Here is a 23776-nt window from a genome sequence, read left to right on the forward strand (position 1 = left end):
TTACTTGGCTCAATAAATTAGCTACGCTAATTAGCGGAGCCTGACACTATAGTGTATGGTTGAAACCGTACCTGTAGGGAATATTGTGGATTCTACAGACCTTTGAAGTGTGTACAGTTATTAAAGTGGGGGGGGGGGGGGGTGCTTTTGGACCAATTTCGGGACAGTCAGGGACAAAAAATCGGGACAAAATCTCAGATTTGAAGCAGTGGTTTTTACTGCTGCCATTTAAGTTGGAAGTGTTTTTAGTTTTTCTTAATTATGGTGCATCTGGTTAAGAGCTTGTGCACTGTAATAAATCCTGTTATAATGAGTATTTTGTCTTATTTTTCAGTTGTTGTTTTTTATTCTGTATTTGGTACAGAAACTAGTAAGACTGTATATTCTCTTTATAATTTCTCTCTTTTTTAAAAAAAATTGTTTTATTTCAAGTAGTTGCCAAGGCAACATTTCTTATTTTCATTTAAGTTGATAAAACTCAAAAATTAATTTTGAAAATATAAAAATTAATTGTATTCAATATATTAATATTTTTATGTTCAGTAGCACACAAATAGTACTTAACACTGGTGCAGAGGAGATATCTTTAATATGAGTGTATTTTGTCTTAATGCACTGGCATATATTTTGTCAACTTATTTAAAGTTTAAATAAATTCAAATTAAGTGAAAAATCTGCCAGTGTCTGCCACTAAAAAACTCTTAAAATATATATTTTTAATTTAAATAAAACTAAAATCAAATATAATTATAAGGAGAAGAAATGTAACAAAAAAGTTAAGAAAAAAAAATTCAGTTAGTTGCCAATGAAACATGTCCAATTAGTATTAAATTACTAAAACTGCAATAAAAATAAATGAACGTTTAACTGAAATATTTAATAATGAATAAAATAGCAAAAAAAAAATGGAAACAAGTGGGAAAAAAACAGATTTTCATCTGCACTTTTCTAGATATTACTGTAATCTTTTTTTTTATTCTTCATCATTATCAAGACTCTTCTCTTAACCCATGTTATAAGCACTATAGAGTCTGTTTGTGTTTGTTGTAGACGCAGGTAAGTTTGCTTCTCTTTGTCTCTGATGTTGGAGATAAAACTCTGGGATCTTTGGGGACAGTAAACAGCATCTGTCTGCTCTACTCCAAATATAACCATCGTCTACTGGGGGGAAGGGAATACCTCAAGAAAAATGGAACCAACAAAAGAGAGAGAGGGTGAGTAATGATTATCGCTAGTAATGAGAATAAATGGGGGATATTGAGATGGCCTCGACTTGTCTCTCCTTATCATTGGCTTAATAAGAAAAATCTGCAGTGCTCTACAAAATGTTGCTTCCCTCTTTTGATTTTATGAGGAATGGTCCAGATATCTGACAGCCGACTTTAAGGATAGCTAAGATTAAAGGTCTGGGGAGGAAAGCAGGTTAGTATGGAAATTACTACTTTTGCAATTACAATCTCTCTAATCAAATGAGTGTGTAAATCCCAATGCATCAGATTTTTTTTCATCCTCACTAAAAGGAACAGCTATCCATTTGCATGAAATATTTATGTAGCTGACCTATATATTTCTATGTGGACACCCCATAACCAAACCTTGTTTTGCCGTATAATGAGGTCATACCTCGCCCTCTGAAGATTCCCTTGAAGAAGGGAAAAACAAATAAATAAAAACATGCCAGTGCATGACACTCATATTAAAGATATCTCCCCTACACCAGTGTTATTTTAGTATAATTTATGTACTATGAAAAAATCTTCATTAATATTTGAATAAGGATTTATTTTTATATTTTAAAAAAAATATTTTAATTGAAATTAAGTTTGTTTAATTGTATGTGCTTTTGTAATGTGTGTGTATATATATATATATATATATATATATATATATAGGGCAGACAAGAAAGTGACACTGGCCAGACTCAAACCCTCATTTCCATGTGCAAAACAGGTACTTTTTAGGTACTGTTTCCAACATTTTATCTCAAATATGAATACTACAATAGACAGGATGGTTTACAGAGTAAAATTTTACACACTTTCATTTACTGAATTAGGTCTATTTATTCAAAAACCTGAGGAAACAGACTTCCATCACCATCTGTATGCCTTTAATTCATAATTAAAACCAAATGTCAATCACACACTCTTTCATTCGGCTGTTTCTCCAAGACCAAGTGCCCGTCAAGCTCCTATCATGACAAATTAATCAGTGGTGGACCACTTCATTGCAGAGATTCTCACCTTAAGGAAGACCTCTCTATTTTTGAGAGGCAGCGCAGGGTCTAAAACGAGTGTTAATCAATTAAAGCATGGCAAGGTCTTGTATCAATTTCTGACCAAATCCAGTGTTCGTGCTTTACAATCCTCTTAGGTACAGATTGGAATTAGAACCCACCCTGTGAGGAGCGATGAGAAACTGATGAGAATGAGTCTTTGTGTCATGTAGTGCACCATGAACAGATACTGTATGTGTGAAGTGTCTTCTTGCTCCATGTGCATGTTCTGCTTGGGTTGCATTTTTGGGTGTTTCTTTATCTATAGACACTTTTATGTTCAGGTTTTTTTTTTTCAAACGAACTAAAACTTTTTAAATGTAAGTAAAAAATATATATATTTATATTATAAAATAGGCAGCGCAACCATTTTTAGTAATAATAATAATAATAAATGTATGTTGAGCACCAAAGTGGCAAATTAGAATGAATTTTGAAGGATCATGCGACAATGAAGACTGGAGTAATGATGCTGAAAATTCAGCTTTGCAAAAAGTATGAAAATATCATATAATTGTGTGTATTTTGTGTGTGTGTGTGTGTGTTTATATGCATTCATGTGTACATTTAATTCTATAAATTCAGCACTAGCAATTCCAGAAATGCATTTCTATGCAATAAATCATTAGATGTGATGGAAAAGACATTGTAGTGAAAATATGTTTTAGAAAGAAAAAAAGAAGAACAGAAGTGAGCAATATACATACACAGTCATACATTGTTAGTGGGGTAATTAAGCTAGTGAGAGTATGAAAAGTGTTTTGAGAAAATTAACACAGGAATGAAAGTGTTCCTAGTCAAAGCAACACCCAATGAAGGTGCACCCAATGAAAGTAGTGTTAAATCAAGAATTGCATCTTAAAAGTTGCCAGATAAAAGCAACACAGTTGCATCGGCGACTAATGCAAAGCAGCTGTGGGAATCTAACGTCCCGGGAAAAAAACAGCACTCGAAGTGATGCAAGCCCTTGGCAAAAACAACGCTAAAAAGAAATCTGTCTGGTTTGACGGCTGAATAAATGCCTGCTGGCATTTTGTAAATGTGCATGGGTAGTGAGTGTGAAGACTGCAATCGATATGGGCGCTAGCTTACAGATTGGTATGTGTTCCTCATCATCATGAATATTAAATTATTGACACCTCACCAAAAAAAGTGCTAAGTAGACAGTAAAGTCTTGTGATTAAAAACCAAGGACAGCAGGAATCATCTGTGCCAGTGTTCAGGACAGAGAGGGCAAGGCTGTTTTGCTCTTATTAAAACACTGGCATCATGGGGTTAGATGGGTTGATGAACCAGCCCGGGTGCGTTTCTAGTGCATCTCACTACAGGTTGCAGGGGAACACCGGGAAGCATCCTGGACCTCGGTAGGGGTTGAAGTAGCAGCATCTTTTTCGGGGGTGTGAGGTGAGGTTTCTCTGCCCTGCACTCACTGAATCTGTGTGGATCCAGGGCAGCTATATCCAGGCACCACAGGGCTGGGACCCCACTGATTGGGACAGGAACAAATCTCATGGGCACGTTTGCTGCCAGGCTCTGCTGTTGGGATGGGATCAAACCCCTATCTGGCCATCTGTGACTGGAGAATCAGGAGTGTGTGATAAACATATGGCTCTTAATGCTCTGGCAAAACAGAAGCTAAAAAGAGAGATTAAACACGGTTGTGGATTCCTCTCAAAGTTGAATGCGTAAGGCTGAAGAAAATTTAGCCTTCCTCTGGCTACAGGCACAATGTGTGTGTAAACACGAAAGTTTACCAAGCCAATCTAAACCTTAATTAGGAACAAGGGAATATCAGTTTCATATATATATAATCATAACCTTTTTATTTTTTATTTAAAAAAGCATTAAAAGCTATTTGTAAAATATTTATTTTTAAAGTACACCAACAACTATTATTTTTAAAGGGGTCATATGATGTTGCTAAAAAGAACATTATTCTGTGTATTTGGTTAATGAAATGTGTTATGGTTTAAGGTTCAGAAAATACATTATTTTCCACATAATGTGCATTATTGTTTCTCATCTATGCCCCACCTTTCTGAAACACATCTTTTTTTTTGTACAAAGCTCATCGTTCTGAAAAGGGAGGTGTGCTCTGATTGGCCAGCTATCCAGTGCGTTGTGATTGGCCGATTGCCAAAAGCGCGTGAAGGAAATGTTATGCCCCTTGCCATATTGTGATGCGTGTACCGGTCAGAACACCGGCACTACGAAACAAAAACAATAAAACCTTACTTACGTTTGAATAGGACAAACGTCTGAAACAATAAGAGAAACATACCAAATGTGCAGAGCAGGGGGGCGCAAAGACTGGAATTGAGAATTTAGATCTCTCTCAGGGTCAGGAAACAGTCCTCCATAAAATGCGCTGCACACATCTAAATATTTGGGTTGAACTGTTCTGGAACGGTGTTGTAAATACAACATAACCACTGATTTCTAGTTGTGTCTTCTAGAAGGCCAAACAAAGTATTTTTGCTTTGACATGAAACAGGGTCTCCACAACATGGTGCCGGTGGCAACAGTGAGAATCAAAGGTTACGCCTTCTTTCTTTGCATGAACATTTGGGTGGCATTATGCAAATTTTCCCACATTGTGATGTAGACATGTGGGGCGTGTTAAAACAAAGCTTTTTAGGAGGGTGTGGACAGGTCTTAACTTATAGGAAGAATATCTGTTTGGGTTTAAGATTTTAGTCTTTACAACTTTACAGATCTTCTTTATTCACCAAGAGCTTGTAACACTCCAAAGAGAAAGGAAAACTTGACCCCTTTAATTGATTTGTTTTAGTCTTTATTAAATTCTTATTTGAAATGTACTTTTGCATTTAAAAATGTTTTTGGTAAAGTATTTCTTTTTAAATTATGCCCATTTCACACTCCACATATTAAACTCAAAACTGTCTTCCTCTGGGATGACTATGGTACAAATAAATTCACCAAAGGCTCAGGTATGTGAGGTATGAACAGTGTTTAGATAACATGACCTCAAGCATTTTGAAGCGCATTTGAATGCATTATGTCTTCAGATAACAATCTTTGCTAATTGTGTTTTTACAGAAAATGAGATTGGGACACATCCACCTGAATTTCATAGTTTTGCCCTGCAGCTGGTTTATCCTCACCCTACGAAACTGATGTACATTGATTTCTGAGCCACTGAAGTAAGGAATTGCAAACATAGTGATTGTTTCTAAAGAGGTTTCTTAAAAGTCTACTGTCAACAGATTAATTTAATTACAATTTATAATTAAAAATCTATAAAAAATCTTACACTCCAGCATGTATATATGTATATGTATATTTAGTCTTTCCCTGTACATATTTTCTGCCTCTGTCACTGTTTTGGCTCACACAATGAGAATTGTGTCTTTAAAAAACTGTCTCAAATCAAAAGGTTTTTATTTATTTATTTATTTATTTGTTTTTTATTGATCACACTAACACATTATATTGAGTAAATTTTTCTACTTTAAATAAAAAGTGGCAAAATCTTTGAACGTTCAGAATTTTCTACCAAGCTCAATTCTCTGCCTTGAGCATCCCCCTACTTTTGATGCAAGTTACAAAAACAGTTTTGAACCCTGCCATTGCTTAGGTAATGAGCTTTTGGATAAATCTGCACAGCTTAAGACGAACGTGACGTAATTCTCCCCAGGGCATCGTTGATGAACGTTTATAGAATATCATTATGAGCATTTAAGCATTTATGGGATGCGGCAGCTAGATTTCTTTCAAGATTTGTTTAAAAGAGTCAAAGTCTGGTGCAAATAACGGGAGCATGGCGCTCGGATGAATAAATAGCAGTGGCACTAAACAAACACAGATAGACAGATAAAAGGCTGCCGCAGGAGTCCGTTGCTCTGAAGCAGCTGGAAGCTGCTGTTAATGGGAGCTTGATTTATTTTTCCCACAGTCCTCTCTCACGAGACACCCTGACTATTTATTCTCATTTGCACAGAAGCACTGCCTTGCTCATCATGAGGCACTTACGCAAACAAAAACGGATGGAGTAAAGACGAGGATGATCAGTGGCCAGAGAGTCACCTCGGGCCGGCTTAGATTGGTCATTATAACCAGTACCCGACTGACTTATTACCTCCATTTTGAGGAGGATTGAGGAAGAGAACATAGAGAAAGAGCGCCATTAGTGAGCGTTAATGCATGAATGTTTCCAAATGGGCTGTACAGCCCGTGAACTTGTTGGCCTGTTTGAGAAAACAACCCGCTTTGTTAACAAGCTAAGCATCTTGTTAACTCATACACCTTATATTAGCAATGCTTTAGCTTCATCTATTAAGGATGAAAGTTACAAATTGAACATGACAGCTCTCCGAAAATAAGATTCAATTCAGTTTACACGGTGTTCAGGCAGCGGATATTGATTTTTAAGAACCGCTCACTAAGACCGACGTGGGTAAATGACTTTAAACACTCTTTTCTCTTCCTCATCCTAATCCTTTCACAGGACCCTGAAAGCTTTGACCTCGGCTAACGATGCCCGATTCAGACTCCTCCGGTGGCACGGCTCTCACAGAACTTCACTATATGTCGGTTTTCATATTCCTTATTATCGCCGCTCCAGCCCCTTCCCACACTTTTGAAGTACAGCAACTAAAAAAAGGTCATCCGCACAATAGCAGATCTGTGTGTTAAAAGGCAGTCGCAGGGAGCTTGTTTCTGAATGTGGTCTTTTTTTTACTAGCCTGTGCCAGGTGGAGCGGCTAATGAAAAATGCCCTGCTGTTTCCTCCCCTATGCCCGAGAGAGCTGCCCATACACTAGTAGTGCTGAAGGGTGGTGGCAGACCAGAGACCTGGCCTTTACAGCCCTATTCCCCATCCCCCTTTTGGTGGATTTGCAGTTAAAAGGTTGGAGATACATGGGAGAGAGAGTGCTCCCCATGAGGCGAAAGCTACGAAAGTCACAGCTACCGAATCGCAGACGACCTTGAAAGCTTTGGCACCGGCAGCTCCTGTAAATTATTCACACAGGATGCAGAAAAGGGCTTCTTCTGCACTCCCGGATGAAAGAGCGGAAGACAACGCAAGCATCGCCATCGCAGCTTCTCACGTGGAAGACCTGGATTAATGGTGAGGAAAGGAGACTTGCGCGCAACTGGAAAAAGATACAGAGAGTGGTCTTGCCATTGCCTGTGCACATCAAAAAAGTTGAAGGAGAGAAAGAATAAGGGAGGTCCCTTCATAATTAATTTCTCCCCCCTACGGAAACATCGCGATGGGGCCAATTATTGCCAGAATGTGACTCCATTGCCTGCTGCGTCACTGTCCACAGAGCTGCATCCTCTAGATATCCACATGACGCTGAATACAGTGAGACACACACACACTTATCTTTACAGTGTAAATCACACTGGATGGTATTGGTTTTGAAACTAATTCTATGCGATCATTTTTCTTTCATTGGGTTGTATTTCCGGGGAGATGAACCAATAGTTAAACAAAGCAAAACAGCAATTAAAATAAAATATAATATAATATTATTTAATTATTAAGTAACATTATAGTTTAAATATTATGAAAATAATAAATATAACTACATTTCATTATCATTTAATGTAAATCCTCCACTAGTGGTGGCATTTTAAAGCTGTAAAAAATTATATAAAAATATTATATGAAAAAACAAAATATAAATATATTTTCAAGCATATTTTTTTTCAATTTGCGCATGTTTTTATATAACCACTTCAGTTTTGTGTCTTGACAGTAAGCAATTATTTGACACATTATTAAAACTTCATTATTAAATATTTAAACTAAACTATTAGTTTAGATCAAAAAAGATAAAATTTATGTTTGAAATGAACAGCTGGAGCTTGAAATCCTACATGCAAGTCATGATATTTTTCTATGAAGAAGAGTTAGGGGTGAGAACCAGAAGGGCGTAAGTGACATTCCAACTTTATAAGAGGGCCAAAACAAAAATTTACTTTGTGTACTGATTCAATCGTTTATATTAAAAACATTTACACACATTGATGACAATATACTTATTGAACACTATTTGAACATTTATTCAGAAAAAAAAATTACATTTATTTTATAAAAAAAAGTCACCATTGTTGTATTTATTTCATGTATAAAAATGTGCGCATCTGATGACAATATGAAAAAAGCATTACATTAATGAGTAAAAAAAAAAAATATTGTGATAAAATAAAATATCATATAAAAAGTCCTTATATCAAATAAGTTATTGACTATTAACTAAAATAGTAATCCCAGTCACTTTACTGTTTGGCCAAATGGGCGATTGAAAAGCCTTTACAGATGCATTTAAATGTATTTGAAATACATTTATTTCATGCTAAGTATACTACAAATACATTTACATATTATTTACATATGGTATATGCTAAACTGGTATACTTTAAGTCTGCTAAATTGGAACAACTAATTTTATACTGAATGCAATTCAATTTAAAGAAATAAGTGCTGAAGTCCAACTAAAAGATATACTGAACTATATTTGATTGTGTTAAAAGTGGAACAATTGCAAGTATACTTTAGGTGCACTTTAAACATCTTGCATTTAAATATTATTCAAAGAGCATCCTCAACAATAGTGACATTAAAACACATTTTAGAATTAATATTGAGAAATATCCATCGTGTGCATGTAGTACTCCAGTTTAAATATAGTTTTCATATGTCAGTAAACATACAATAAATGAAGCAAATAAAGTTTTACTAGATTTGAACTAGTATTAAATAAATGCATTTTCAATACAGTAAATTACTAGGATTTGTAAATAAATAAATAAGATCGCAAATACCATTAACTGAATGATACTGAAGCAATGCATAACTAATTATTATTAAATGCATTATTTTTATGCATTCTCTCTATGTTTGACTAAGCAGTAACTGAGTGCCTATATGATATACCATTAGAATGTAAGTTATTGGTTACTACCTGCTAGCTAGCTACACCTCACTGACCTTGAATGCTGGATATTCACATTTTCTCCATCATCATTCAGCTTTTTGTCACAAAATAAGCTTAATAAACCATATTCAGTAGTAAAAAACTGCTGTCCTCTGGTTGACATACCAGGCTTACTTGTTGTGTCAGTCATTTTGACTCATGTGCTTTACCCTAAATACATTTCTCAATGGCAAAGTGGCATAAGTGCAATTCCGCCCTTTTGGCACCAACTGGCTTAGTATTTTCAGTGTTAAGTCTTTTGGTTTCTAATGAATAACTCCAATATTATTTTAAGGATAAGGATAACTTTATTTGTCCCCGAAGGGAAATCTGTCTTGGGCAAAGTGCTACAATGTTTTTTTCTGTAAACAGACAATAATAATAAAAACATAATAAAATACTATGTATGAGTCTGATATATAAAATACATATAATGCAAAACACAAGGTTCTAATATGTTATATGAGCATTATTTTTGGTGGAATTCAGCATTTTTATCGAGGCAGGAACAAATGAAAGCTTCAGTCTATTAGTTTTACACATTGGCATTCTTAGTCACTTTCCCAATGGCAGTGTCTGGTATTCACTAAAAAGAGGATGTTTGGTGTCAGTACTGATACTTATTGCTCTTCTAATTGTTGCTTGTTCAAATAGAGTCTGTATGGGCTCATACTGTTTTATTCCTATGATTTTCATAGCTGTTTTGTGCATATGAGCCCATTTTTTTTCAGTTGAACAGACAAGTTTCCGAACCAGACTGTAATTCCGTAGCGAATAAGACTTTCAAGCGTGGCCTGGTAAAAAACACGCAAGATATTGCTACCCACCCAATACAGTCTCAGCCTTCTTAAAAAATAAAGCCTCTGTTGTAGTCATGTGCACAGACTGTCAATGTGTGTTTTCCAACAAAGAACATTGTCCATATAAAACCCCAGTATCTGTAAGATGTCACTTGCTGTATCTCTGTGTCTTTAATGATCACGGCCTCATGTTCAGATACACTTCTTGGGTCAAGGACCATTTCTTGTGTCTTATTTACATTTAACACAAGACAGTTCTTGTCACACCAATGAGTAAAAGTATCTATTTCACTGTGGTAAGATAATAGTGTATGATAATAAAATGACAGTGTCATCAGCATATTTCATTATATAATTATTAGTATATGTGCTCCTGCAGTCATTTGTGTATAAAGCAAAAAACACAGGCGATGAAACACAACCTTGTGGAACTCCTGTGCTGCTATATCTGACCTCAGAAATTGTCCCATTAACCCTAACCTGCTGAGTTCTGTTACTTTAAAAAAAGAGTAAAACCATTTAATTAAAAAAATTCCGACACCCATGCCATAAAGCTTCTCTAAAAGCAGATGTGTCTGCACTGTATTAAATGCTGAACTAAAATCCACAAATAAAATATGAGCATAGGCTTTAGTGTTCTCAAGATGCTTAGAGACAAGATGAACAATGTTAAGAGCAGCATCCTCAGTACTTCTATTTTGCCTATAGGCAAACTGACAGGTGTCTAATAGTGGCTCTACTTCTTTTTCCAACAGTGAGATTATGAATTTCTCAAAACACTTCCCAACATTTGAAGTCAAAGCCACAGGGCGAAGGTCATTATTTGATTATGCACCAGGGTTTTTTGGAATTGGTGTTATATATGACTTTTTCCACAGAGCTGGCACAGTATGGGTATCATCCATGCGCAAGCACCTGAAAAAATGCTGCACATATCCTCATTATGAATTTACTTGTGTTAGTAGAAAGAGCTTATCAAGAGCCTTCATTTGATATACATGTGTGTGTGTATATATATATATATATATATATATATATATATATATACAGTCGTGGCCAAAAGTTTTGAGAATTACATAAATATTGGAAATTGGAATTGAAATTGCTTAAGTTTCTATAATAGCAATTTGCATATACTCCAGAATGTTATGAAGAGTGATCAGATGAATTGCATAGTCCTTCTTTGCCATGAAAATTAACTTAATCCCAAAAAAACCTTTCCACTGCATTTCATTGCAGTCATTAAAGGACCTGCTGAGATCATTTCAGTAATCATCTTGTTAACTCAGGTGAGAATGTTGACGAGCACAAGGCTGGAGATCATTATGTCAGGCTGATTGGGTTAGAATGGCAGACTTGACATGTTAAAAGGAGGGTGATGCTTGAAATCATTGTTCTTCCATTGTTAACCATGGTGACCTGCAAAGAAACGCGTGCAGCCATCATTGCGTTGCATAAAAGTGGCTTCACTAAGGTGGCCGAGACAGCTCAACACGCTGCAACTTAAGAAAACACATGCAAATTGAAAAAACATCAGCAAATGAAGAAAACATCGACAACACAAGTGTTGCAAATCATCAGAACACATGCATATAACGAAACACGTTGCAAATCCTTCACAACACATCCATATAACCAAACGAGCTGCAAAACATCACAACACATGCATATAACGAAACATGCTGCAAATCATCACAACACATGCATAAACGAAATGCTGCAAATCCTCACAACACATGCATTAACGAAATGCGCTGAAAATCCTCATGGACTGATATTGCTAATTGGATTTTCTTTTCTTGTGCAGTAAAATTTGAGGGTTTTTATGGGGGAAATTACAGAAGACAAAATCTAACAGTAGTTTTGTTTTTGCTATGTTAATACCTAAGTGTATTAGACATATTCTGGATATTGTAGAGTGGGGTGGGGCTTCTGAGGGTTTTTTTTTTCGATTTTCATCCATCATAAAAAATGATGGCAGGGCTCAGGGTAAGAGGCATGGGTTAATTTAATCATACACAGCCACGAGAGTGCATCATTAGTTATATAATACCCACTTCTGCGCACAGAGATAGATGAAAACAGACTCTGGTGGATGAGTTAGCTAGATCAATGCATATGTAAACAGACAAGTATTCGGTCACAAACTAGGATGAAAAAGTATGTTGGTTGATCCCTCTGGTTGGGTTTTGCTTTGGCTCTGGCTTGATGCAGCTCTCACATTCACTGCATTTGGATGATGGCTTTGAAGGTGCCTTTTTATTGTAAGATGGAGAATATGTCAATAAGTTGGGTGAAAAAAAATCTTCAATATCAAATTGATCTCAAAGCTTTCTTCTATAGCTTTGATGCAAAATGCATCACCATATTGTATTTTCATTTCACAAATCTTCACTTGGCTATGAAATTGCACTTGGCACTATTTCAAACTTCTCACCCCATGGGATTGTAGGAATCCCAATCATTGTAGGATTCAGAACTGATTAAATACAAAGTGAAAAATTTCTGTGGTACTACACTGCAAAAAGGATTCTCTTTCTCAGTATTTTATACATATATATATATATTTAATAAGCCTACAAAAAAATTCTTATGCATTGCAATCCTTTAATTTTTATTATTTGGCATGTTTGTGTGCTGCTGTGCATCCCTGTGTTTAATAAACAGAGTGTACGTGCGTTGCGGACCTGCCTATACTAACACGCTCTTTAAGTAACAAAGAAAAAACACTGCGCCAGACTTTAGACCAGGTTTTAGTTGGTCTAATGTGCAGTCTATTTTCAGCTCCTTAAAATAGGAATGCGCCAGCAATGCGCCTGAACACACCTCTTTTTTAGACCAGCACGCCCATGGGCGCACAAATGGGCTCAAATGTATTTGCTAATTAAATGACGTGACACTGGACGGAAAAATGCCAACGACGCCGGACTGAAACTAGCAAACACACTTGCTCTGCGCCTTGCTTCGCATTGCGCCGGATGTATGATAGGGCCGTTTATGTCTTACATCATTTTGCTTCTCAAGTATTTGTTTTTTAATTGGAAAACAAGACAAAAAAACTAAGAACTTTTTTTTCCTCATGTAGTGTAGTATCAATGAACAGACATTTTTCAAATAATTGTAATTATTTTCAATGCAACCTTTTTATCCAAATGATGCTCATTATAGATGCTCATTATATTGGCTTGGTGCACTTCACATTGTGTTAATTTCAATTAAAGTAACGGAAATAGAGACAGATCTTTTCTTCTGCGTCGTGATGTATTGAGTGTAACATTATCAAAGCTAATGTGGAAAAGCAAAAAAATGTAGGGCAGGGTTTGGTTCTATTCATCAGTCATTGACTAGATGACTAAATGATTGGACTAAATGATTCTAGAATTCCATATGTCATCAGAAAGAAGTCTTCTCGAGATTTGTGTAAATTTTATATTGATCATGGCTGCAGTTATTTATCAAATTATGTTTTAAAACAGGTTTCCTGAACTTTCTATTGGTTGGACAACCAATGGTTCTTCCCCAAAACAAATTCAGATGGTTGAGCCTTTCTGTCGAGCTGTTTGGGATACTTGAACAGCAGAGTGCACTTAAATTAACTTTACCCTTTAAATAGTTCACTTTAAAAAAAATAGCTTGCAATTTTATGTTCGGATGGCAACAAAAACCCTAAAGCTGATACAGTAGAAACAATGGCACACTTCAGTAACTTGGTCTAATCATCAACATTTTTTAAACTGCTGTTTCTGTACATTTGTATTTTATGTTTCAAAGATTAATTGTGTTTTCAGATACTTGAACGATCGTGAGCGAAACTAACAAAGACAGAAAGACTGCAGGGGCTTTGGAGACCATGCCATCTGAATTTCCGCACTGCCAATAACCCACAGTATTTTTTCTTTCACTCTTACTCGGTGTGTGTTTAATAATATATCTTCGCATATGTTACAGCAGCGATCATGCGGGGAGGGTGGAAGCAAGCCTGAGTTTGCGCCCCTGGCCTCTTCACTAATGTAACCTTATAGGAAGAGTAACTCAGGCCAAGGACTCATCTTTGATGGTCAGCGCTGATGGTGTTCGGCTTTTTAGAAGCAAACTCAAGGAGCTCCTGTGGGAATACTGTAAGAGCAGCTCTGCTAGACCTGAGCATTTATAAAACATTCTCCTCTCTGCTTCTAACTGTACCGATGTATCGCCAGCATAATCTTCACCAAAAACTAGGGCAAGTATTACATCACATGAAAGCACTGCAGACAAAAGCAAAAATTACAGATCACACATGCGCCCACACAACGCAGTGTGGTGAAACTCATGGACAAATACACCAAAGATGTCTAAGTGGAAGTGAAGACATAAATAGACTGCTTTTAAAATTTGTCTATGAAATGTTACACAATATATGAGCAACCCTAACTAACCCTAAAAATGATTCTCCACACTTCAGCTAATTGAATTCTTCATGCTCAATTTCTGTTAGTTTAAGGATTTGATCAAACCCCTAACGCAAAGTATTAAACTTACATTTAACTATACGCTGTAAGGGGGGGAGGGGGGGGTGTTAAATGTACAAAAAAAAAAGGTTAAATGGTTGCCAGAACTTTAAAACCAGTAATAAGGGTCTTTTTTTATTATTGAGATTTTGCATCATAAATCAGCTTTCCATTGATGTATAGTTTGTTAGGATAGGATAAAATTTGGACGAGATATTGCCGAGCAAATCTGGAGTCAAAAAAATCTAAATATTGAGAAAATTGCCTTCAAAGTTGTCCAAATAAAGTTCTTCGCAATGCATATTACTAATCAAAAAATATGTTTTTATATATTTACAGTAGGACATTTACAGAATATCTTCATGGAACACAATCTTTACTTAATATCCTAATGATTTTTGGCATAAAATAAAAATCTATAATTTTGACCCATACAATGTATTTTTTGGCTATTGCTACAAATATACCCCAGCGACTTAAGACTGGTTTTGTGGTCCAGGGTCACATATATAACATACAGTATATTATATACCAACTTATTAAATTACTAAAATTGTTTTATAATTTTACATTGAAAAACACTCAAAAATGCAGGTGCTAAAGAGAATGTCATGTAGAATTAAGTGACTTTTCAATAAACTGATATAAATACCAATATATAGAAATACAAAACACCATCATGGTAAAACACATTACACAAAAAACATTCAATAAACATTAATTTTACAGCATAAGATACATAACGTTAAACCCTAAAGTGCAAAACTAAGACGAAACTTAAAAATTTCTGTAAGATTTGTTACAGTTTTTCGCTGTATTTAGTATATAAACAACCAATTAAGAGGTTGTTAACATAGCATCTTTACAGTATTTAAAGATGTATTTAAATAAGTATTACTTTTTTTGTGGTCTTTATGTGGCTGAGGTGTGGCATAACTTTTCGAAGTGATCAGATTTATAATTTTCACCTGGCAGATGATAAAATAAGCTGAACATACACCCTAGCATTCACCATGGTAACAGCAAAGCAATACCCTAACAACCACCCAGTACACCCTAGCAGAAAATATATTAATACTCTATACCTCAAACCTTGCAGAAAACTTGAAAACCTTTTTTTTCCTGCTGTGGGATGGACTGGCTTAGTATGGAAAGAGATGCACACTAAACAAGATGAAAAAAGAGAATGTGAGATTAAACCAAGCATGCACTAAAATGCAGCACTACAGGTTGAGTTGAAACGCAGCACACGCTGAAGAATGGAGCTCACTCAAGGCCCTGTCCAAAGAAAACTCAGTGCTTAGCTCTTCAGATGTGTCTGACTGGCTTTGAAAGGGGCTTCATTGATCTGTTGACATGGCTCTGTTGCCCCCAAACCTACTTACATGACTGCCCTCAGAGGCCTTCAGGCAGTCTTCATTTTTACAGCTTGATTTGTTTTAGTCATAGTTTGTCAAAAATGTCCTTGAAATTTAGTTCATATTTTGTCATGTCATATTCATTAATTATAGTCCAGTTTACTCAATGAAATGAAATAATTTTAGCCAATGAGAACACAATGCAAAAATGTGTTAATTTGACAGTCCAAATAATCATTTAAACATATCAAACATACACTGCAACTCAAATGTGGGGTCAGTAAGTTTTTGAAGAAGAAATTAGTAATTTTATTCAGCAAGGATGCATTAAAGACATTTAAAATCTATTTAAATAAACACCCTGGGGGGTGTCACACCGACTGCTGCAAGGAGGACTAAAAAAGGGACTAATAACTAGATTAAGAACACAGGAGAACAGAAAGAACTAATCAACACACATGGGAAACCTAGGTCAGGGAAAAACACGAGGGAAGAAAACAAACTAAAAGTCCATGATGGCAATGGGTGGAAACTGTTTCCAAAAAATATTTTAAGAGAAAATGTATAATAATATTTTTTTAAAGACAAGAAGAAATGGTTTTGAGCTAAAATTAGAATATTAGAATGATTTGTAAAGGATCATGTGGCAATGAAAACTGGAGTAATTATGCTGAAAATTCAGCTTTGCCATCAAAAGGAAGAAATTACTTTTTAAAATATATTTAAATTGAAAACAGTTGTTTTAAATTGTAATATTTCACAATATTACTGTTTTTACTGTATTTTTGATCAAATAAATGCAGCCTTGTGAGCACATGAGAGATTACTGTAACATGTTATTAATCTCATAAAATATTTGATTTAGAGACTGTTTTGAATATTGCATTATGTATACCTAATTTGCAAAGAATATTTTTCTTTGTAATTTTCATCAAAATGTACTAACTTGCTTTTCTTCTGACAGGACTCTCCGTAGGATAATTTTAACCATTAACCAAACAGCTATATAGAAAATTTTGTCTGGCTCCATTCTGGTATGTAATATCCAATTTTCATGAAACAATTTTCCTAATTTTCACCTAAAAATACATCATATTATGGACATAAAAAGGGTTGAGAATGACAATTCAAGTTAATTTCAAGAAGTTAGATGGGAATACATCAGCATACCAGCATCCAGAACATGTGCTGGTGTTTTCAGTAGGGATGGCAGCATATGATGGCCTGTCAGGTCATTCACAGCACAGTGCACTGTAGATGCTAAACAACTGTCAGCATGTCTGAATATTGACAGATCCCAGCAGAACAAAGTAATGTATCAAATAAAGCCATGCCATGCTCTCTGTGATTTATGGATTCTGACCACCGTGAAGGGATGCTTCCGTAGAGTACAGTAGACAAGAGATTTCATTTATACTGTAATAACCATGCAGATTGCTCAACTAATCCACTTTTTCTAGTTTGTGAGCTTTACATTAGCTTTTGGGTTTTTTACTGCGGTTTGTTTTTCCAAAGCAACCACAAAGCAGTTGAGCCTCAGTTAGAGCAGAGAATCATTCATAGAATCACGTCACGTACACACTCAGAGACCCTCAGTACTTACATAACGGGATTGTATTGTGTGAAGGAGCAGACGGAAATTCCTCCACAAGTTATTATCTAAGGGTTTATGATGAAAAGACATCCTAAAACAAATCCAGAGCAACATTAAAATCAGAAAAATTTTAAAGCAAATTTCCCTACTTAAAAGACCACCATAGCTGGTCTTCAGCATACAGTATGTTGCTGTGAATTCTAGGTAGCATTGGATGATGGTGTGCTGGTGTACCCATGAGGCTTTTTAACTAGTTAACCAGCATCATTACACTGGTTAACCAGCCTCACCGACGTGTAGCATGGCTACACTTACAAAAATCTACTGTGCTAGTAATACAGTACGGGTGATGATACGTGATAACATTATGGTATTTTCATATATGTTATACTGAAATTTAATTTAGTATGGTAAATCATTCAATGGTACTTCCAAAAATGGTGTAGAAATAATTAGCTTTCAGTAATTGCTAGTAAATTTCACAATTCATTGCAAAGAACATGGAATTAAACTTTTTTAAGTAGAACAACAGAAAATACAATGTTCTTGTGAAAGGTACCATTATGTTATGTTTAACTTATACAATACTTATACAAAACGTATATGTTTTTTAGGTAATACTTACAGAAAGGTGCTGTACCATGGGACTACCATGTTCTTCAGACATACACCATGGTATTAGCCTTTTTTTTTTTTTTTTTTTTTTTTTTTTGTCTGAGGTTTCAAATTTACCATAGTAGTACCATGGTATTCTTGGAAACACATTGCAAATACCATGGTACAGAAATTTTTGTACCGTGGTATGTTTCAAAGTACCAAGGTATTACCACTCAATTACATTAGTGTACCATACTAACAGCACAGTAATATTTTGTAAGTAACACTTACAAAAAGGTACCATGGTACTACTATGTTTTTGGACATGCACCCTGGTTTTAATAGATTTTTACCACAGTAGAACCATGGTATTCTTGGAATCACCATGCAAATACCATGATACTGTACATGAATTTCACAAAAATTGTCAAATTTCAAAATTGCTTGGTATTACCACCAAATGACATTACTGTACCAAACTACCAGCACAGTAACATTTTGTCAGTGACACTCTGCTATGTTTTTCAGTATTAGCATTTTTGGGACATTTACCATAGTAATATCATGGCATTTTTGTAATAACCTTGAAATAATATGTTAATAATGTTACTTTCAATATCATTGTATATTTCTGTTCCATAGTAGTAACATCGTAGAAAAATGTATTGTGTGAGTACCATGATACTTATGTTGTAATACTGAAATTCATGAATTTGGTCTTTACATGGAGCTCCAAGGTACTTCCAGGACCAGCATGGTACTTTTTTTCACCAAACCAGCACCAACTAGCAAAAGTCTGGACTAGTATGGAAGTCCAACAGGGTCAAAGGGTATTTCAGTAAACCTCAATGAAACAAATGTTTCAGTGAAAAGATAGATGGGCCTGACAGCATCTGACCGGTGTCATGTGAACTTTCCAAAACTGTCCTGCTCCAAATTACCCAAGTTCTCTTTTGACAAGCCTGCCAATGTCTCTCACACCCTCTCTGCCAGTCTTACACCTTAGATTCAGGGCTCAGGTGCCTCTCAGAGAGCAGAGAATCAAGAGATGCCATCTGATGTCCAGAGACTTCACTTCCTCTGGAGGACACCTTTTTGTCAGACTGACATTTTCCTAATGGGACCGATGAAGAAGGTGAATGAGGGTCAGACTGAAAATATGGTCCTGCCCAGATCTCAGACACATCTAGCAAATCCGTCTGTCCATGATTGTTAGGCCAAAGCTGATTGCTGCTTTACTTTACCCATTAGACCCCTGCCACAGGACCCTGATTAGTTTTTTACTATCAACACAGATGAATGCTGAATATCAATCCTAAAGTGTCAGTGCTAAATTTCCACTTGTATGGCTGTTTTTGGATTAGCACGCTAGCATACTACTTACAAGTATGCAAATTTTTGTAGTTTCATGCGCTACTCGTATACTGTTTTTAGTGATAAACATTACCATTTAAAAATGAAAGGGTTGGAAAGATTTTTTAATGTCTCTTATCTCAGGCTGCATTTATTTGATCAAAAAGTAAAACAGTAATATTGTGAAGTATTGCAATTTACAATAAATGTTTATTGTAAGAATCCTGTATACAACCCGAATTCCGGAAAGGTTGGGACGTTTTTTAAATTTTAATAAAATGAAAACTAAAGGAATTTCAAATCACATGAGCCAATATTTTATTCACAATAGAACATAGATAACGTAGCAAATGTTTAAACTGAGAAATTTTACACTTTTATCCACTTAATTAGCTCATTTAAAATTTAATGCCTGCTACAGGTCTCAAAAAAGTTGGCACGGGGGCAACAAATGGCTAAAAAAGCAAGCAGTTTTGAAAAGATTCAGCTGGGAGAACATCTAGTGATTAATTAAGTTAATTGATATCAGGTCTGTAACATGATTAGCTATAAAAGCTTTGTCTTAGAGAAGCAGAGTCTCTCAGACGTAAAGATGGGCAGAGGCTCTCCAATCTGTGAAAGACTGCGTAAAAAAATTGTGGAAAACTTTAAAAACAATGTTCCTCAACGTCAAATTGCAAAGGCTTTGCAAATCTCATCATCTACAGTGCATAACATCATCAAAAGATTCAGAGAAACTGGAGAAATCTCTGTGCGTAAGGGACAAGGCCGGAGACCTTTATTGGATGCCCGTGGTCTTCGGGCTCTCAGACGACACTTCATCACTCATCGGCATGATTGTGTCAATGACATTACTAAATGGGCCCAGGAATACTTTCAGAAACCACTGTCGGTAAACACAATCCGCCGTGCCATCAGCAGATGCCAACTAAAGCTCTATCATGCAAAAAGAAAGCCATATGTGAACATGGTCCAGAAGCGCCGTCGTGTCCTGTGGGCCAAGGCTCATTTAAAATGGACTATTTCAAAGTGGAATAGTGTTTTATGGTCAGACGAGTCCAAATTTGACATTCTTGTTGGAAATCACAGACGCCGTGTCCTCCGGGCTAAAGAGGAGGGAGACCTTCCAGCATGTTATCAGCGTTCAGTTCAAAAGCCAGTATCTCTGATGGTATGGGGGTGCATAAGTGCATACGGTATGGGCAGCTTGCATGTTTTGGAAGGCTCTGTGAATGCTGAAAGGTATATAAAGGTTTTAGAGCAACATATGCTTCCCTCCAAACAACGTCTATTTCAGGGAAGGCCTTGTTTATTTCAGCAGGACAATGCAAAACCACATACTGCAGCTATAACAACAGCATGGCTTCGTCGTAGAAGAGTCCGGGTGCTAACCTGGCCTGCCTGCAGTCCAGATCTTTCACCTATAGAGAACATTTGGCGCATCATTAAACGAAAAATACGTCAAAGACGACCACGAACTCTTCAGCAGTTGGAAATCTATATAAGGCAAGAATGGGACCAAATTCCAACAGCAAAACTCCAGCAACTCATAGCCTCAATGCCCAGACGTCTTATAACTGTTTTAAAAAGAAAAGGAGATGCTACACCATGGTAAACATGCCCCGTCCCAACTATTTTTAGACCTGTAGCAGAAATCAAAATTGAAATGAGCTCATTTTGTGCATAAAATTGTAAACTTTTTCAGTTTAAACATTTGCTATGTTATCTATGTTCTATTGTGAATAAAATATTGGCTCATGTGATTTGAAAGTCTTTTAGTTTTCATTTTATTAAAATTTAAAAAACGTCCCAACTTTTCCGGAATTCGGGTTGTATATAAATACACACACATACAGCATATATTTTGAAGATATTTACATGTATATATTTATATTCATATAATGTATATCATATATAAATATATTTAATATATAAACATAACATATTTTTCTTAAATATATGCATGCATATGTGTGTGTATTTACATATACATAATAAATATACAAAGTACACACACATATATTATGTAAACAAAAACTTTTAGCGCTGTCATATATATATATATATATATATATATATATATATATATATATATATATATATATATTAGTGCTGTCAAACAATTAATCACATCCCAAATAAAAGTTTTTGTTTTATATATATATATATATATATATTCATATATATATATATATATATTCATGTTGTGCTGCTTAAAATATTTGTGAAAACGAATACATTTCATTCATAATTCTTTGATGCATAAAATGTTCAAAAGAGCATAATGTATGATCCATTTACTGTAATGCATCCTAGCTGAATAAAAGTATTACTGAACCCAAACTTTCCAACAATACTGTATATATGTGCAAACTTGAGCAATAATCGAACATACTCACACTCATCTGTTTGCTTACTTTGAAGATTAATTTTAGTGAAATCATTCAGATTATTCATTTCAATGAAAAGGTTTAAAAATTATTCACTGATTCTATAAAATACATATTTTACAAGAATGAACACGATTAAAGAGATGTCACTGCTTACTGTACACATTGTTGACTATATAATGTGTATTATTTTATACTTGCCATACATGTATACAGTGTATGTGTATGTATTGCTACCTTAAATGCTACTCAAGTGTCAAAGTAGCTTGCCCAGCACTGGTAATAATAGAGAAACGAGTAGGTGTGTTCAAACCTTTGACTGGTATTTGCTTTTCAACTTTTTTCTAAGCATATATTTTACTATGTCTTGGTGTTTTAAGGCCTGATGATTAAATGATTGAAATCACAAGCACTTACATTTAATACAAGAGCAAAACGGCACAATCCAAGTGTGGGTGTGAATCTGTCTCTGAGTGATTCTTGATTCTCTATAAAACACCTCTTCATGGTGGCCCTTTCATGATAGAGTTTCTGCCCACACACGAGTGATAAAGATGGATTGATCCTGATGTTGTCCTCGTGGCTCCTCTGGAGCTTCCTTCATTTCACCTTCCCTCCGTAACCTCTGTCTCTTTGCCAACGTGGGTCCAAGGACATCTCTGAGATGCGAGTTCTGATAGGCTTACATGGACTTATTTTATTTCCGTTCAACCTTGATCTTTAGTAATGGCCTATCATGTTCTGCGTATATTAATAAAACAGCATTATTTCTCCAAAATCCCTTCTGCAAAATTCAGCAGCCATCCCTGCCTTCTTTGATATTCAGTATCAAGGCTGCAATATCTTGGTACACTGGATGTTCAGAAGGGTTTCATGTGTGGATTCAGGAGGAAAGGGAACAGGAGATGCATCTGATCAGCTCAAGTCTTTGCATAAATTAACACGAACCCTGGGAATTGTGTTTATTTATTTATTTCCTCTCTTACCAGGTTTAATTAAGGTTCAAGCAATGTCTTTGGGATATTTGTCTGATGGAACACGAGCCCACCCTCCCGCTCTCCTACTGTTTCCAAATCCGGTCCATCTACTGGGACGCCTATTTGTGAACTCTTTCTACTGTCTTGTATCTTACGTCAAGATTGCAGCAAACCAGAGCAGGGCAGGGAAGGTGAGGATAAAACGCAAGTCTTATCTTTTCACACATTACTGTTGTGCAAAGAATAAATAAAAAGAATGATTGTGTCTCATTATGTTCACCGTCATGTGGTGTGCTGTACAGCATGATGCCTCCTAAACATTACTTTTTAGCAGGAAAGGAGCTGATCAAGAAAATTTTTCACGAATGTCATCAAAGCAGCAGGAAAAAAAACAACTGAGGAATATGTTTTCATTGTTTGGTCAGGTTATTTTTAGATGCGTTCTGCTGGAATATGAGTTAGTAGTATTGCTGGCACTTCGGATAAAAAGGCAAACATCATTATCAGAGAGCACGTAACATTTCCTGGCAAACAAGACGCAAGATAAAGAGATAAATAGGGATATTAACAGCATACCTTAATTGCTTTAAACAAGTAACACTTCATCTTCTTCAATTAAGGATTCTTGATTCTCTTCTTCTTATTATAGGCTTTTAGCACTGGTTATTAGCGCATGGTAGATGACAGAGGAAATGGGCTGTGATGCAGGAAGTGTCACCGGCTGTAGAGTCTGATCTGATTATCATGCCCAACACCCACCAACCCCATGGACTCCATTTAGAAGAGTCCTCGCAGGGCAAGCCATCAGGGAGGCCGTGCCATTTTTATTATTCAAATGCTGCTGAAACGCATCCCAATATTGTGGAACGAATACAATATCCCAGGACGATTTTCCACTGGGTATTAGCTTAACATTTCCACTCCAACGCTCCTCTCATTGTGAAACACTGAAACATCAGTCAGCACTCTGATAGGCCGCTTTCTGCTTGTCCATT

The 23776-nt window shown here is 35.8% G+C and overlaps 1 protein-coding gene and 1 long non-coding RNA gene across 3 annotated transcripts in view; one reads left to right on the forward strand and one right to left on the reverse strand.

The window, feature by feature from the left end:
* Positions 1-23776, reverse strand: part of LOC132114825 (netrin-G2-like) — a 67341-nt gene that overhangs the window by 28455 nt on the left and 15110 nt on the right. The window lies entirely within an intron of this gene.
* On the forward strand, positions 1355-7714 carry LOC132115241 (uncharacterized). Its single transcript, XR_009425450.1, has 3 exons — positions 1355-1422; positions 6744-6899; positions 6981-7714. It is a non-coding gene; the product is annotated as an uncharacterized LOC132115241 (long non-coding RNA).

Source organism: Carassius carassius, chromosome 34 (assembly GCF_963082965.1).
Source record: "Carassius carassius chromosome 34, fCarCar2.1, whole genome shotgun sequence".
Taxonomy (NCBI): Eukaryota; Metazoa; Chordata; class Actinopteri; order Cypriniformes; family Cyprinidae; genus Carassius; species Carassius carassius.